The sequence below is a fragment of the Syngnathoides biaculeatus genome, chromosome 3, assembly GCF_019802595.1.
Source record: "Syngnathoides biaculeatus isolate LvHL_M chromosome 3, ASM1980259v1, whole genome shotgun sequence".
NCBI lineage: Eukaryota > Metazoa > Chordata > Actinopteri > Syngnathiformes > Syngnathidae > Syngnathoides > Syngnathoides biaculeatus.
In genome coordinates this window covers 6,388,539-6,406,957 of record NC_084642.1, presented here as the reverse complement: position 1 = coordinate 6,406,957, position 18,419 = coordinate 6,388,539, and the positions used below count along the sequence as shown (strand labels likewise).

General features: G+C 43.2%; 1 protein-coding gene across 10 annotated transcripts in view; it reads right to left on the bottom strand.

The window, feature by feature from the left end:
- baz2ba (bromodomain adjacent to zinc finger domain, 2Ba) overlaps nt 1-18,419 on the bottom strand; it is a 127,027-nt gene that overhangs the window by 99,430 nt on the left and 9,178 nt on the right. For 9 of the 10 annotated variants that reach the window (XM_061813914.1, XM_061813917.1, XM_061813918.1 and 6 more), the window contains exon 2: nt 7,952-7,994. The gene's annotated coding sequence lies outside the window, so the exon portion shown is untranslated. Of the gene's footprint in view, nt 1-7,947; nt 7,995-18,419 lie in introns of all 10 variants that reach the window. The other variant, XM_061813915.1, reaches the window with a different exon arrangement.

Below are 18,419 nucleotides of genomic sequence, written 5' to 3'. Positions count from 1 at the left end.
AATATCACTATACTTTCGTCAATGTGAATACTACAAAGTCGAATGAACCTAATGTAACGCCGTTAAAACTTGAGACTAACTACCGTTTAACAGCTTTGTGTTTTCCAGTCATCAATGTTGAGGGGAGGGGGGGGGTGTTTTGAAATCCACACAAGAGTTTCCACTTGCAATCCAGTTGTTCCGATAATTGGGGTTGATAAAGACTAGAGAGGAAATAACACATTCAAGATCTGTCCAAGGGTCACAAATTGCAATCATCTTGTGCGAGACTAAAAGTTTTGTGATGTATGACGTGTAGAAAAAGTCTAATCCTAATGTTTCACAAATGAACATTGTGCAATTGTGTTGTAGGATAACACAAAAAAAACTGCATTGTCTGCTCGAAATCCCAGCATGAACTAGAAATGTAAGCACACACACAACAGCCCTTGTTGCCCTCTGTGGGACAGCTTGGGTTCTTAGCTCTTGTTTTGTCTGTCTGGTCTCCCCCTTCCTCTCCCCCCCAATTGATTGTGGCCCCCTCATGACCACGCACATTGTCGTCCAGGCGGCCAGGCCCCAAGTGGACTGAGGCTGCCTGGGCGCAAACAGTGATTCATGGCACAAGGGCCTGGAAAAGAGCAGCCTCACTCTGTGCTGATGACAGGGCGAGCACAAGCTTTGTTGGCAGAGGGGGTAAATCAAGTCTGGCTGGTGGGACTGAACCCTATTGAGACTGTGTGCATGCGCGTGTGTGTCTGTGGTACGCTCTGTAGAAACTAGACAAGATACTTGTGTCGTGATTAAACTTTGCAGCTGCAATTTGTCCAACATTTATTGTATAAATGCCAAACGGTGATTTCAATAACTTACCATGTGCGTGAAATGCTAGATGCATTTGTTTGCCCACGTGTAATGTCACATCACTTTGCACAAATACGTATTCAGGTTATTGTGATACCTCCTAACGCCTGCATCAGACAACACCACCATTGTTTTTCCTCTCATACGGCACTACGTCATACGACTGTCATAAAAATGTGCCGCGCGTCGGACAGACTTTGGCAACGCTACACATGTATTACGATATCATATCCTTTTTATAAAGATCTTTATCGAATCTAAAAGCCAATTCGTCACATTTCTCATGTCAAGCACTGTCAGGGGAGGCGGGAAAATCTGTCAACACCACCGGATAAAAACATTACCATGGCGGCAAAAAATTATTGCTGTAACGTCTTGTGTTAAGAAAAAAAAACTGGAAAAATGTGTAGTGTTGTCCACCTGAGGACATTTTGGGCTCTCCATTCTTATGTGAAATATGCCGTCAATCTCAAACTTTGGCTTGTGTGTTTGAAGAAACGCTGGCTATGGTGAGCAAAGGAGGTGATTTGCCGTTTAAAGTAGTAGTCGTACTGGTTGACGATGTGGTGCTGCGTGACCCTCTGAGGCTACACAGGAGATCGCCCCCCCAAAAAAAAGAAGCCAGACTTTTTCATTCTGCCGTTATTTGGCTACCATAGCGCCAAATCATAAATTGTGGATGGAGGTTGCTTTCTCGTTCCCAAAAAAACATATACCTTGCCCGATCAGGGAAATCGGTCAGAATATGAAATCAAGGGCTAAATGCTGGAGTTTGATCAAAGCAATTTATGGTGTTGGTGCTGAGCATCAGTTTGCATTACTAGTCACTCACATTTGAAAAATGTACAGGTGTGGTCAGTCATGCCTGCAGATATAAAGTAACGGGTTGTGGCACGCCCGCAGATAATAAAGCTGCAGGTGTGTGTTCTATTTGTAATTTTGAGTGTATCCCTTTAGGAGCAGAGGGGAGCGGTGTCAGGTAAGCTCGGAAGTAGAAGTCGGCTGAGCAGCAGCTCGTGCTTCAGTGTTAAAAAAAAAAAAAAGACGTCAGGCTATGGTTCAGTCCGCTGGATCGTTTTTCATGTGTGTTGAGTGTGCGACAAGTGCGCAATTGCGCAGCTAAGAGGGAACATTGGTCAGGTCTATGCAAAAGAAGCAACGTTTTTCAATATCTATGTATTTCTACTTGTAACAAATTTTGCGTGCGTGATTTTTCGTGCTCGATTGTGCAGATGTGCGAGTGCGATGGCGCCTGTGAAATCGCCGTGACTGCAAATGTATGGTGTTGGTGCTTTATGGTCCTCCCTCGTTGCTCGCGCTTATCTGCCATCTTGTGGCATCATTTTGCATTACAAAGCACTTTGAAGACGCATCAATTGTTTGTGGATTTTCACTTTTCCCAGCAAAGCTTGATCCCTACCCTCTGTTGCCAAAAGCAGGAGTTAATTGTAAGAAAAAATGCAAAATTAGCAAATGACTTAATATTGTACTTGTGTTTTTATATGGACATTTTTAGGCCACATGCAACAAAACAAAAATCTCGAATCCATGGATGGGGAATATCATACTTCTCCAAATCTGTTGCCTTGTCATCTACACTCCCTTGGTTGACATTCCATCGTGTCGCTGCTATTTTGTTTTTTTTTCCTGCCTTGTTAAGACCCAAAGATCTCAATTCATCAAAATCTCACTCACTCTATTTACATTTTTACGTGAGCTTGATATTATTTTAGACAAAGCAAGGAGTAGATAGTAGACCTGAGAAGAAAGTCGATATCTGGCAAAAAAAAAAAAAAAAATCCTTACGTACAGTTACAAAATATTTCAACTGTTAAAAAGCACTGCATGTGCGCGAGAGAGTTGAAGACGACATTGACGGGTAAAGCCCTCATAAACGCTCCGCGTGTCAGTCGAATCTACGTCGTCCTCTATCCCGACGCCGCTCTGTATCCCGAGGACAAGCTCGCAGCAGCTTTTTCACAACCGTAGCTCCGAGGCGAAGTGCAAAGTACTAAATGTTTCTGCGTTATCTCAACACTTCCTTAATCTAACAGGGAACCAGTTTAAAGTGCACTGGGGGAAAAGAAAAAAAAAAAGACTGAGAAACAAAGAACAAGAGGTGCAAATGATAGCACTTCCTCAGATTGATGAGAAACTATTCAGGTTTTGGGACAGGGAGAGAGAGACACGAATTCTTGCCCTCAGGCTACGAGGTGTAATTTCCCCTTCGACTGTCACAAGGGCCATGTAGAAGAATTATCTGTAGCTCAGTGACTGACTGGCTCCGAAATGTGTACGTAATGTCTATCTGTCTTATCTATCTAGCCATAACGCTGCAATTCTGTTCCATTGTAACGCGCAGTGGGATGCGGATGGAAATGTTGGCCCCAAAGGACGCGCGCACACGCACACACACGTTTAAAGAGCAAAGTTGTGAGGTTGACGAAGACTATCTCTGCCTCACGTGTCTCTCTCCCTTACGGCCGCCTGCTGTTCCTGACCTTCGAGATGTTTTTCTCTCTCTCCTTCTCCCTCTCCCTTTATTCCTGTCTAATTCAAACTCATGCGGCGCACATCCACCCTCACCCCTAGCACACATCGGCACACACGCGGATGCATGCAAACCCACGCGCACACCCTTCTTTTTCTGCATAGCTCCCAGCCACTCAGTTTTGTCATTAAAAGGCACTGCATTTCAAGCTCAGATCAGATTGGGGGGTTTGGTGCTATGCAAGAATCGCTGCTCCCACCTTGGGTAAAAGTACAAATAGTCCACATGCATTACGGCACGCACTCAATTTATGCACACAATCTAATAGCAACCTTAAAACGCATGGGTGCTGCATGTGTCGGTTTGTAAAACATGGACGGGACGCTTTAAGCAGGTAAATTGTGAAGCTATCGTCTCAATTAAAATGTGTTAAAACTTCCCACTCACAAACAAGTTAATATAAAATGACAAAATGTTACAGATTACACTACGTGTAAAATGTGCTTCAACTTGTGAAAAATTCAGGTTACGAAAACTTCCGGAATGTTTTCCTTTCGTAAGTAGAGGTACTTACTTCGGTATTGGATTAAAGTGGCTCTCTCTCTGCCATTCCCATTGACAAAAATCAAAAAATTGTCTGGACCTGAGATAATATACGTTAATTGCCAGCCTACAGAGCGCACCTGGTTATAAGCCTCACCCAGTACATTTGTAAAGGAAATACCATTTGGTACATACATTAGCCGCAGCTGTGTAAAAGCCGCAACTGCCCACATTGAAACAAGATATTTACAAAGAAAGACGGTACACAGAGAGTTTAACGCTAGCGCCGCCATGCTAACAGGGCCAGTTAAAGAAAAAAAAAAAAAAAACATACCAGTAAAAATCACTGAGACACGGCAGTAACACGTTAGCGCAGCGCTAACAGGGCCGGATCGGTAAAAGTCACTTCCTCAGCACATATATTCCACCAGTCTCACTCTTACCTTTTCCGCCCGAGTGCCCCTTTGCGGGCGTTTAAAAAAAAAAAAAAAAAAAAAAAAAAAAACGCACAAATTAGTCACATCACTGCATAAACCGCAGGGTTGAAATCGTGTGGAAAAAAAGTCGCATTTTCTATGCCGGAATTTACGGTAATAAAACAAATTCAAGGATGCAAGGACTACTTTGCCGTGTTCCTTGCTTGACTTAGGACGAGGTGAAGTAAAACCTGGACTGGTCGCCAGCCAATCGCAGAGCACATGAAGCCATAAACAATCATTCATACCAAAAACAGATGTGCTCAACAATTACATAGTTCATGTATACAGTATATATTTTGCTTAAAAAAAAAAAAAAACAGGTGATAAAGCAAAAAAGTAAACTTTTGGGGTGACCAGCAGCCATGTAACCCACTGGGATAGATCCGCCCCTGTGCTGAGCAACGGCCCAAACATCTGCTTATTCAGAACCAAAACAAGCTCAATCTGTACTAAGCCGACCCTGACACAGAACTAGAAGTGGGGCAAACTATTGTCATTCACAATTCTCACGGAATTACATTTATTCCTCAGTAATGAGTAGAAATCTGACTATTTTAGTTATAAATAGTTCGTGTTTTTGAACATCTACAAACCGACGTGCGTCTATTTACTTGTTATTGGCCGGGGGGGGGCAGAGGGAGGTGGCGGATGTTTTTCAATTGCGGTTGTAATTAGATTTGGTTTATGCTTCGTTTGATAGTAAATTTTAACATATAGTGAGTTTAAACAGTTTGAGACTACTTTTTTGTTAAATTGATGACAAACTTTTGTTCTTGACCTGCTTAAACGTGATAAGTACATTGTCGTGAATTAGAGCTATATAAATGGAATTCTTGTCTGGCAAGGTTCCATTACAAAAACAGCGTTACAGCAGGAGTAATAGTAGTTAGTAGTAGTAGTAGTAGTAGTAGTAGTAGTAGGGAGTGGGATGTCACACCCAAATAGATGAATGACATCAGCAGCGTCAATAGTTGATTTCTGAATATACAACGGGCCGAGGAAATTGGACATCTGGACGGATTTAGTCCTTTTGTAATATGGCCTGTATAAGGCGCTAGTAGAAAACCAAGTAAAGAACAGCTATACATCTCTTCCCCCAACCCCAGCAAATGATTCCCCCAGAGGGTGAGGACTCATCAATACTCATCACAAATGATACAAGCGGCATGCGGCAACATAATGCATCATTTACAGCCAGAGATGCCACTGCAACCTGACAGAATCAGGTCCAGGAACACAAAAGACAAAGCATTTCAATGCACTGTGCGTTCAGTAGGAAGGGGAAAAAAATAATATATAACACACCTAATAAAAGACACTCGCAGGCCATCGGGTCAGGTAGGAAAGGAAAGTGCAAGTCATTCTCTGCGTGCGCAACAACAAACTGCCACCTTGGCGTGAAGTGAAGCCTGGAGGACGCAGCCGCGCCCCTGACAACAGATAGCACTCACACAGAGACAGGAGGGAGAGAGCGACGCATACGGAAAAGGGAGCGAAGAGGAAGGGCGAGGGGGGAGATTAACGCCGCACGTAGCAGCGCACATAAACAACTGCACGCAATCCTGCATCCCTGGAAGCCCCTGTAGGCCACAGTTAACAACCATTTACATTCTGCTCTAGCTCCGAGCAGATAGCAAACTAAGGACGCCTATTAGCCGTGTGCACGTTTCATACAAATACTCTGATTTGAATGGGAGAAATCTAATTAATTGCTCGATTCACTAAATGAACCCCGAATTTGTAATGTAATCATAACAACCTCTTTTCAAGGGTCTCGTTAAATTTAATTTGCCGAGAGAAAACAACAACAACAACAAAATAAAACATCCTGTTTTGCCGAATGAATTACAGTCAAACGAGGCCCGGAGCTGGCAGACTGGCATAGTAGTTGGGGTGTGATTGAAAAAAAAAAAAAAAGTAACTCAAATAAATTACACTGTATGACAAAGTACACCGGTGCCATGACAGTCGAGTGGGCTGGTGAGTTTTTCAAGATATAAGCCATCATTCAAGCTTTTTTTTTTTTTTTGCCTTGACCACGAGCAAAAAACTTTAAATTAAAAAAAAAAAAAATCTTTAAAAAAAAAAAGACTTCAAACTATTTCCTCTCTCATTTAAAGTTTTGTGTCAAAACAAACATAAAACAGATTACATGTGTATTTAGCTTAATGCTAACACATAATGGGAAATGCTATGGCTAACTAATAACATCAACGAGGCTATGTTATAACACTTTAAGCAACGGATATTTGTATTTTATGTATAAAAATCTTTAAAAAAAAAGGCTTCAAGGTGTTTATTTCCGCTCTCATTTAAAGTTTAGTGTCAAAATAGTGTCAAAATCTAAAACAGATGTATATTTAAAAAAAAAAAAAAAACAGCCAATGCTAGCTTAATGCTAACACATAATGGGAAATGCTATGGCTAACTAATAGCATCAATGTGGTTCTAATACTTTTAAGCAACAGATATTTGAAAAGTCAACCAACATGTAGAAAGATGATATAACAATACTCATAACCATATATGCTTTATCCTCTGTGAAGAATAACTAATTACTATTTGTGCAGCTTACTAAGGAATGAGGCGTTTATACATATCCGTACGTTTGTACTACACTGACCTAAGAAGTTCAAGCTGCGCATTGCAGAAGGAGTAGCACAATGTTCATTGAACTGAAGCAAAAAATTTTAAAAAGTGTGACAAAACCTGTTTAGTATTTACAGAGTAATGATTTGATGGCTGGAACAGATTAATACATTTCCATTACTTTAATAAGGAGATGATTTTTTCTTGCGTTTCAAGCATGGCCACGTAACAAATAAAACTTGTATCTCAAGGCACCACTTCCAAAAACTCTTCAAAAAACTTTTAAAGAAATAAATAAATAAAAAGCTTCAAGCTGTTTATTTCTGCTCTCATTTAAAATTTTGTGTCAAAATAGTGTCAAAATCTAAAACACTTTAACCCTCTCTGGACCAAATAACATATTTTCGATTATATTAAACCTGTTGGAAATTTGCAGCCCCTGCCTGGAAAGGGTTTAAAAAAAAAAAAAAAACAGCCACTGCTAGCTTAATGCTAACACATATTGGGAAATGCTATGGCTAACCAACAGCATCAACGTGGCTATGTTGCAACACTTTAAGCAAAGGTTAGGGTCAAGCAAGATGTAGAAAGATGATATAACAATACTCATAAGCATATATGCTTTATCCTCTGCGAAGAATAACCAATTACTATTTGTGCGGCTTACTGAGGAATGAGGCGTTTATACATATCCGTACGTTTGTATTACACTGGCCAAAAAATGGTCAACGTGGGCATTCCAGAAGGAGCAGCACAATGTTCATTGAACTGAAGCAAAAAAAAAAAAAAAAAAAAAAAGAAAACCTGTTAAGTATTTACATCTTATTGATTCGATTGCTGGAACAAGTTACACATTTCCATTATTTTAATTAAGGAGAAATGATTTTGTCTGGAGTTTCAAGCATGGCCATGTAACAAATGACACTTGTATCTCAAGGCACCACTTCCAAAAAGTCCCCCCAATCACCCGTCATACATTCCAGAGTGAGAAGGAGAACATACTCACTGTTTGAGGTGTCTTCAGCTCTTTGTCATAACTGCTGCAACACCTGGGGAGAAGAGAACGAAAACAGCGCTCAAGTTCCGAGTTAACACACAGTCTTGAGTCACACGGAGAAAACGTGTTTACGCATCGCTTTGATTTACGCCACAAATGAAATGGGATACTTTTTAAATGTACACCCGGGTGAATGCTTTTCGCTATTGCATTTCAGGAGGGGACACGAGGCCCCTAAAGTACCTACACATCAAAGTTAAACACCATTTTATTAGTATTAGCGGTGTACATGGGCATCGGGAGGTGTGTGAGGGGGGTGGGGGGTGACTTATCTGAACACAGCTGTGGCTGCACACAGGTCATGAGTACACGCACACAAACAGTGGCGCGCTTCCTCCCTCAGCCATTTCTTGCAAAACCAGTTTGTTCGAATTGAATCTCCACACCGGTGCTTTAGAGTGTGAGGATATTTTCCCCAAACACAAGACAGTTCTTGTAGAGAACCAAGCCCTCCCAGTGTTCTCACGCCCATCTCTCATGCATTGTCTCTGAGGCCCTCCTGTGCTCTCAGCCTGAGCCTAAACTAAGCAGCTCAACACAACAGATTTCGCTCTGCCGCGCACATGACACTAGTACACACATACGCGGGCTGTGCTTGCTTTTATGTCTTCCGGCTTATGTTCACTTTTCTTTGACAATAAAAATGTAGACACACTGGTCCCAAAAAAATAGTGTGCATAAACATTTTCGGCTTCCAGCACGACGCCGGCGGAGTTACCAGACACAGACGGGTGTCAAGATCGTGAGCGCGTGAGTAACCAACAAGGTTTCGACGACGACAAACATCCATCTGGTCAGCAGCTTCAGATCAAAAAGAAACCTTCATCACACAAAATCAAGTCCAGTTCCATCATGAAATACGCTGCGCCTTCCACTTCAACAGACAAAGACAGCTTGAGCGAAGTGAAACTTAAAGTGGTGTTTTCAGAATTACTGTCAATTGAATTTGCCGCGGGAAAACGCTTTTATAGGACTCCAAGTAAAGTAGCATTTCTGGGTTGTCTGGAGAGAAACCGACAGACGGTATCTATCACAGCGCACAGGAATGAGCTAGACTGCCTATGTTGATAGTCATCAAAACTAAGACAGACAAACATGTGCCGACAACAGCACACTTTTGATAACTCGTCCCGGCCATAATGATAACGGAGCGCCAGGTAGACTGAATTCATCTCCTGCCGTTTCATAAAGACCTATTAGTGGATGATTAAAGGATTTCTGCTCATCGGGGCTCAACGCAGGGAAAAAAAAAAACGATTTACCAGGTGAATCGCTCTGGATAAGGAAGACGCCGCTGTCTGCAGTCATTTTCCTCTGTGAAAATCAGGCTGTTCATCTATTAACCTCATTTTGTGGGACAATCGTTACCTGTTTGCGTCAGTTATTACAACACCGTATTTGGGAACTATTCAAATCTGGAGCTTTCTTCAAATGAAAGACTGTGCCAGGCCGTTTGACCACAATTTTATGATGTATAATAAAAAAAAAAAAATCTTGTTCTGCCGCTTGTGATGATGACAGTAACTGAAAAAAGCGACACAACAATGATGTCATTAAAGAATAAGGTCATATTCAATCAGAATGAAATGATGTCACCCCTATGCTGCTAACACTGCCACTAGCAGTAAAAATTGCAAAGGTAGCATAAATAACATTGTACAAACATCAATTTCCACAAAGTTGTGATGTCACGTATAATGTAAATAAAAACAGAATACAATCATTTGCAAAATGTTCAACCTGCCCCTAACCTCTCCTAAATTACAAAATATTTACTTTTCAATACAGTAATTAACTTGAACATTAGCATTTTCTACATTTGAACAGATGAATACATTCCAAAGCCGTGGAAAATAATCAATAATTGTACTTTAGGAACAATATTTGCTTTTTTCACATGTGCAGGAATACACAGTTAAAAAGAAAGCATAAGTCACAATCAAATGTTATCATCACTCACTATTCATAGAGTTTGAAGAATGTATGCCAGAGTTTTATTGGCTGTTTCTGGTTATACAGCACATGTGTACCAATATTATTTTGATTCATAAGACTTCAACATCCTTAGCTCAATTACGTTTTATTGATTGTGTTAGCTTTGAGCTAGCGATTTTTGCTAACAACAATAAAGAAACGAATAATGTAACGAGCATTCAATGAAGGTTCACTCGGTGTAATTGTTTTGTTATGAGAGCTGACGCTTACCGTGAACTTAAAGTGGTGTTAAGCTAGCAAAACATTCATCACTCTTACAAGTTGCTATGATGTTAGCGCTTTAACAAGCTGTTGTGATGCAAGGCCTCTGATGCCACCAAGGCTGGACAGAAGTCCTGGAGAGGATCATGGAATGGACTGCACATACGGTACAACCTCGGTTCTTGACCACAACATTTTTTGAAAACCGAATCGATATTTCCCACGTCTGCGTACAGAGGCTGCGTTATACACAATAACAACGTGCATCGTGATTCATATTATCGGGCCGCGCTCGTTGCTATTTCCGGGTTTTTTTCGCAGGCGTTCGAGTACTGATTTTCGTTCGAAAACGGAAGCAAAAAAATAAATAAATCTCGATTTCTTTCTTCAAAAACCGATTTGTTCGAGAACGCAGACGTTAGCGAACCGAGTATTCACTGTTTTAATTTGACACTTGCGACACGTCCCTAAAAAAATTGCGACAGCGACAAAAAAAAAAAAAAAAAGTTGAGGGATGCTAACAAAACACATGTACAGTATGGGACATTCCCCAGGTGAATGATTCAGAGTCATTATTGGGTAGAAAAGGAGACCCCCCACATAGTTAACTTTTCCACAAGCAAGGGTGGGTCAAAGTTCATCATTTTCTCAACTATGTGAGCAAAACATTCAAAAAGGTTTCCAATGTGCCATTGCAAGGTTTTGGGGGATTTCATCATCTATGGGGCGTCATGGTAGCTCAGCTGGAAAGCGTTGGCCTCACAGTTCTGAGGTCAAGGGTCCAATCCCGGACCCCGCCTGCGTGGAGTTTGCATGTTCTCCCCGTGCTTACGTGGCTTTCCTCCTTGCACTCCGGTTTCCTCCCACATCCCCAAAACATGCAACATTAATTGGACACTCTAAATTGCCAATAGGTGTGATTGCATGTGCGAGTGCCAATAGGTGTGTTCGAGTGCGAGTGCGGTTCTTTGTCTCGATGTGCCCTGCGATTGGCTGGCAACCGGTTCATGGTGTACCCCCGCCTCCTGGCCGTTGACAACTGGGACAGGCTCCAGCACTCCCCGCGATCCTTGTGAGGATAAGCACCCAGGAAAATGGATGGATGGATCATCTGTGGTCCAAAGTATCATCAAAAGATGGGAGAGAATTCGGAGAAGTCCCCATTTCAAATCATTTTGTCGTTTTTCCCATGTCATGGGTAAAGTGCGCGCGTCTGAAGGCGCCATTAACGCTGAAAGGTACGTACAGGATTTGGAGCAACTAAACCTGGCTTGCAAGGAACGTCTTTGTCAGGGACGTCGCTGCTTATTTCAGTTAAACGATGCCAAGCCACATTCTGCATGTGTTACAACATGGCTTGGTAGTAGTAAAAGAGTGAGTTCTAGACTTGCCTGCCAGGAGCCCAGACCTGTTTCACATTGAAAATCTGTTTTGCGTTATGAAGTGCGAAACATGACAACAGAAACCGGCGTGTAGAGCAACTCGAGTTGAAGTTCAAGGAAGAATGGGAAAGAATTCCACCGACAATATCATCAGCTGTTGGTTATTGCTAGTGAGTGTTGCTATAAAGAAGGTGAAACGTGATGTGACGGTGGTAAACATGGCCCTGTAGCAGTTCCTTGGGAACAAGTTGCAGGCATCATATTCAAAATGAGTACCGTAAGTCCCGGCCTACAGAGCGTACCTGGTTGTAAGCCTCACCCAGTAAATTTATAAAGGAAATACCATTTGGTACCTACATAAGCCGCAGCCGTGTAAAAGCCGCAAGTGCCCACATTGAAACACTAGATATTTACAAATAAGAAAAAAAAAAAAAAAAAGACGGTACACAGAGAGTTTAACGCAAGCGCCGCCGTGCTAACACTAGTGCCGCCGAGCAATACTAATGCTAGCGCTGCACTAACAGGGCGGGTTAAAAAAAAAAACATACTGGTAAAATTCACTGAGACACGGCAGTAACACGCTAGCGCAGCGCTAACAGGGCCGGAACGATAAAAGTCACTTCCTCGGCACATATATTCGATCTCTCTCTTACCTTTTCCGCTCGCATGCCCCCTTGCGGCCGTTAGAAATAATACACAAATTAGCCGCATCACTGCATACACCGCATGGTTGAAAGCGTGTGGAAAAAAGTCACGGTTTATAGGCCTTAAATTACAGTAAATATTTGAATTATCATCAGTTTCAACATTTAATATCTTGTCTTTGTAGAGTATTCAATTGATTTGCAAATCACTGTATGGTTTTTTTTTTTAAAACATGACCCCCCCCCCCTCAAAAGCATCGCAACATTTGTACACAATTTCTGAGGCAATCGTAATTTCTAGCTCATTAGTACACTAACCATTTGTAAGTAATATATTAAAATCTCACCTAATCACAATAGTGTTTACCATGATATAATTGGACAATTATACGATGCATAATTGAATACTGGCTCTGATTCACCGTGTTATCGCAGAAACAAATTACGTTCACCTTTTGATTAACTCAGGTGAATAATGTCATCATGTTTCAAAAAAAAAAATAAACAAAGGGAATACTGTTCCGAGTGAAAAATACTGCGCACAAACCAAATGTCATTATTCGAGTAGCATCCATGGCAGAGCCGTCTAATTTGCTCATTAAAACGCCGAGAGAATATTAAAAAAAAAAAAAAAAAAAAAAAAAAAGCAAAGTTGCTTGAGGCCTCTTTGCAACTTTCTGTTAGTATTCATGTGAACAAAACAAGTGTACTCTAAAACACACAGAACTGAGATTGGCCTAAAATCCCTGGCTTGTGAATATTTGATGCTTTGTTAGCAGAGGAGCAGTAGACACTAGCGAGGTGTTTTGTCTCTTGCTGCTCCCTGTGGGAGCGAGCCAGCGAAACTTGGCCGCAGACGTTTTCCTGAAGCCCCCTCAGAACAAAACAGGCAAGTCCTGACAGTCTTGTCCGCCGCGGAGTCGTCACACAATCAGTTGCAGGAAACCAATCCCTAAATAGCAGTGATTCATCTCTTCATCACACACAATGTCAGTACACAGTACACAAAGAAGCTCTCTCTTCCTCCCTCGCTCTCTCCGTGTCTTGCCCTATCTGTCTCAACCCCCTTCCCCCGTCCCGCCTCCCTCACCCCGGTGTGGTCTCTCATGCTTCTTAAAAATAAGTGCTTCTCCCAGCTTTCTTTGCCATGTGATTTACTGGCAGTGTTTAACTGCGGGGCAGCATCTTTTATCGTTACATGATCTGCGGCTGAAAGCTGACAAAATGGAATCTGTGTGTAATTTTGTATGTGCGTCCGGGGCAAAGCGGGGAGCCCGGTGGAGCCATAAAAGAACCCGGTGTGGGAAAGGTTTGTCTACACGCAAGTCAAATCCTTCCAGGCGGCCTTCCCCTGCATATGCTTTTCAATAGGTCTGCCTTTTTTCATTCCGCTAAATGGTTTCTTCCTGGACGAGATAGAGCGAGCAAGTGGCATCTCTGGGGAGCCGACGCACGGAGCAAAGCGCAAAAAAAAAAAAAAAAAAAAAAAAAAAAAGAAGCTCCGAACAATCCTGCAATCCATTTGCGGGAGATAGAACGTATAAGAAATGCCGAGCGTGCGCGTCGTCGGGCTTGTGTACACGTGCGTGTTTTTGTGCTGCCGTCATCACTCCTCTCGCTTTGTGGCACGGAGCCCATCGCAGAAATGCGCTCCGCCGTATGAGACAAAAGTCATTCGTATGCGCTCAAGCTGTCCTACTTGGTGAGCGTCCACCGTTTGGTTTGGGCCAAAGATGGCAGCGGTTACGCGACCAGATCGTCGGGGCCCCGCGTGGGCCGACGCAACAGCTTCAGTGTATCGTTACAAATTTTATGATCCATCAACACGACGCGTGAAGGTCACAGTAACCATGACCAACACAGCTGTCACATCTCTCTCTCTCCCAAACACTCTCCTGGCTCGATGCTCTTCGAAAAAAACAGCCTGAAACGTGACCTACCGGGGCCTAAAAGTGTCCAGGGTCGACAGAATAGGATGGAGTCATGACTATTACCTCTTCATTGATGCAAAAAAGGAGGATTTAAAAGGATTTCAGGACACAGAGTATCGCATCATCGACTGGTGAACTGCGCACAACAATAAGATACAACACCAGAACCTTTAAAAAAAAAAAATCTACCTTTTACAATGATGATAATGTTCCATTTTCATTCATAGTTACAGAGGCAGTAATTGAAGAAATTGTAAATTACTGTGGCTGTAGAAAGGAACTGTGGTACTGCATGCGTAAATCTGGTGTGGCGGAGAATAGTACATGACATGCACAGCGGTGAGATGTGATGTAGGTGTGTCAGAAGAATTTAAGGTGGAGGTGGGACTGCATCAGGGTTCCGCACTGAGCCCCTTCCTGTTCGCGGTAGTAATGGATAGGCTGACAGATGAAATTAGACTGGAATCTCCTTGGACTATGACATTCCCAGATGATATTGTGATCTGTAGTGAAAGCAGGGAACAGGCGGAGGAACAGTTGGAAAGATGGACGTACGCACTAGAAAGGAGAGGAATGAAGATTAGCCGAAGTAAAACGGAATATATGTGCCCGAATGAGAGGGGCGGAGGAGGAAGAGTGAAGCTCCAGGGAGAAGAGATGGCGAGGGTGGACAACTTCAAATACTTGGGGTCAACAATACAGAGGAATGGAGAGTGTGGTAAGGAAGTGAAGAAACCGGTCCAAGAGGGGTGGGGAACAGTTGACGGAAGGTGTCTGGTGTTCTGTGTGACAGAAGAGTCTCCGCTAGGATGAAGGGCAAAGTTTATAAAACAGTGGTGAGGCCGGCCGTGATGTACGGATTAAAGACGGTGGCACTGAAGAAACGACAGGAAGCAGAACTTTAGGTAGCACAAATGAAGATGTTGAGGTTCTCGCTTGGAGTGAACAGGTTGGATAGGATTAGAAATGAGCTCATTAGAGGGACAGGCAATGTTGGGTGTTTTGGAGACAAGGTTAGAGAGAGCAAGACTTCGATGGTTTGGACATGTCCAGAGGCGAGAGAGTGAATATATTGGTAGAAGGGTGCTGAGGATGGAGCTGCAAGAGGAAGACCAAAGAAAAGGTTGATGGATGTTGTGAGGGAAGACATGAGGGCAGTTGGGGTTAGAGAGGAAGATGCAGGAGATAGGCTAAGATGGCAAAAGATGATACGCTGTGGCGACCCCTAACAGGACAAGCCGAAAGGAAAAGAAGACGACAACTGTGGTTGTAGAAACTCGGGGAATCTCTCGTGTAACTGAGGGAAGCAAAATATTCAACCCTGCACTCATCATGATGCAGTATTTTGGAGTCGTACACCACTGCTACTACAATATTAACGTGCGCTCTCAAATCAAAACATCGTTGCAAAACTTGATGCATCTACTGGATATCAATTTTGTTGTGACTGGTGAATGCGCGCGAGTGGATACAAAAAGTCCACACACCCCCTCCGTTCGAACGTCGGGGTTGTCATTTCAAAACGTTTAGGACCATTAATTTCTCCCACATCAACTTGTGCAGCTTCGCCGGGAATAAAATAAACAACCGATCACGTGCTGGCACAAATGCACACACCCTCATTAACTGGGCATGTGTTCAGAATTAACCAATAAGATTCAAAGTCGTGTTAAATGCAGGTTAGTTCACACCAGCCACTACTTAAAAGTGTGTCTGATTATTCACAAATAAAGTTCAAATGTCCTCATGGGATTTCCCTTAATGAAAATATTTGCTTTCCACCAACACTGACTGCTTGTTTAGAATTGTTCACAATTCTGTACACTTTGACTAAAGCCCCAGTCAAGAGCAGAAGAAAAAAAAGAGCCCCCCAAGTATGATCTTGGCGTCTCCAGCCTTCATTGTAGATACAGCATTCTGTTTTGTGTTTGCACCAAACAAACCTTTTTGGAAGTGTGGCCAAAAAGTTAAACTTTGTTCATATTTTCCTGGTACACATTTTGCTCCGTGCCTGGGAGATTTTTATTCCGGTCCGATGAAGATTGAAGCTTCTTCTTCTTCTTCTTTTCCTTTCGGCTTGTCCCGTTAGGGGTCGCCACGGCGTGTCATCTTTTACCATCCAAGCCCATGTCGTGGATCTTCCACTCCAACACACCCAGTCTTCATGTCCTCCCTCACAACATCCATCAACCTTTGCTTTGGTCTTCCTCTCGCAGCTCCATCCTCAGCACCCTTCTACCATTATACTCACTCTCTCGTACCTGGACATGCCCAAAACCATCGAAGTCTGCTCTCTCTAACCTTGTCTCCAAAACATCCAACTTTGGTTGTCCCTCTAATGAGCTCATTTCTAATCCTACCCAACCTGTTCACACCAAGCGAGAACCTCAACATCTTCACTTCTTCCACCTCCAGTTCTGCTTCCTGTTGTTTCTTCAGTACCACCATCTCTAATATAATCATAGCCGGCCTCACCACTGTTTTATAAACTTTGCCCTTCGTCCTAGCGGAGACTCTGTCACATGAAACACCAGACACCTTCCACCAAGTGTTCCACTCTGCTTGGACCCATTTCTTCACTTCCTTACCACACTCACCATTGCTCTGTATTGTTGACCAAGCAAGAACCTCAACATCTTCATTTCTACCACCTCCAGTTCTGGTTCCTGTTGTCTCTCCAGTTCAACCGTCTCTAATCCTCAGATCATGGCCGGCCTCACCACTATTTTATACACTTTGCCCTTCATCCCAGCAGAGACTCTAGGGTGTGAAAAGAAGCAAATATTTCGATACAAAATACATACAAGGAAACTCAACATATTTAATAACGAAAGCAAGCAGACGACTTCAGGTATGAGGACTCTCCTTCCAAATACCAGTAGTTCTAAATAAGGAGCTCCGTGGCATGAGGAATAAAGGTTACAGCTGTGGTGTGAAGACGACAGATGTGAATCCACTTTTCTTTCAGCATCTCAGGTGTTTGTGCACGCGCGTTTCTATTAAATGGATCTACCGTCTCCTTGATCAAGGGAGTCAATAAAGGGCCGGTCCTGTCAAACCCTCAGGGTTAAGTGCGCGTGCACATCTGTAACTGTGTGCGCGGGCGCGCGTGGGATGGATTCTGAAGTACTCTTGACAGGTGAGTGATCGAATGCTTTCATTTCCCTCCAGCTACAAGGAGACGTCGACTCATAAGCACGAGTCTTTGCACACACTTTGGTGGACGGAGGGAGGAAGAGCACAAGAGTGTGAGAGCTGTTGCTTCCTAAAGGATGCTGCTGCCTGCCTGCTTGCTTAAATTAGCTCTAAATGTTTGGATTACACACGGGAGCTCTCGCAAAGGATTTAGCAACCGTCGCCTAGAGTTTTGGGGGGGGGGGGATGTGTCACCGTTTCCATCTGCGTGTTGCGCTAAGTCAGAGACCGTAAAAAAAAAAAACATCACTACTTTCCAACTCTTGTCAAATTGAACATGTGTTGAATGCATCTATATGACACAACGGAGATGCTGACAAACGCTCCGTATTGTCGAACGAAGCAAGACAAAACAAGGACGCATTCAGCGCCATGTGTCCTCCTCGCATTCCAGTTGGGAGAGTGCAGGCCTCGCTGCAGTTGGTGGGGGAGGATGGGATATGTGACCAGACGCAGAGAGAGCGAGAGAGAAAGGAGGAAAAGGGGAATGAGGGAGGTCAGTGCCCCCAGTCTCAGATAAAGGCCTCTCCCTCCCTTCTCCCACCTCGGCTTTCCAAGCCCCTGCCAGGATCGAGACGCGTCTCACGTTACAGCTGTCTCTCAGTGTCATCGTTCAAGAAGGCGAGAGCACAAGCGAGGGACAGATAGAGTGTGTGAGGGGTGGAGGGGTGGGGTGGGGGGGGGGGGGGACAATGCCACAAGCAAGCTGAGGCGGGCTCGGCTTTTCTAGAAAAACAACGGCGGTAGCAGGTTCGGCTGGATGCGGAAACGCTTGTGGTTTGGCTGCCTCGTGGTGTTTTTTAATGATAATCTTAATGCGCCGTAATGTTCTCCCCGCAATGTCGGGCTGTCACTAACAATACATTTCGCTTTGACCTTTTCCAGTCATATTATGTCGAAATGTTAACAGCGCTAATAGTGTCACCGAAACCGTGCACAAATTCCAAAGGAGAAAAAAATAAATAACAAAAAAAGTTAATTTCTACACTAGGATCTTCCACACCGAGAGCAGGCTAAAAGAAACAAATGGTACTCAAACGCAGAGATGGCAGTGACTGATGTACTCATC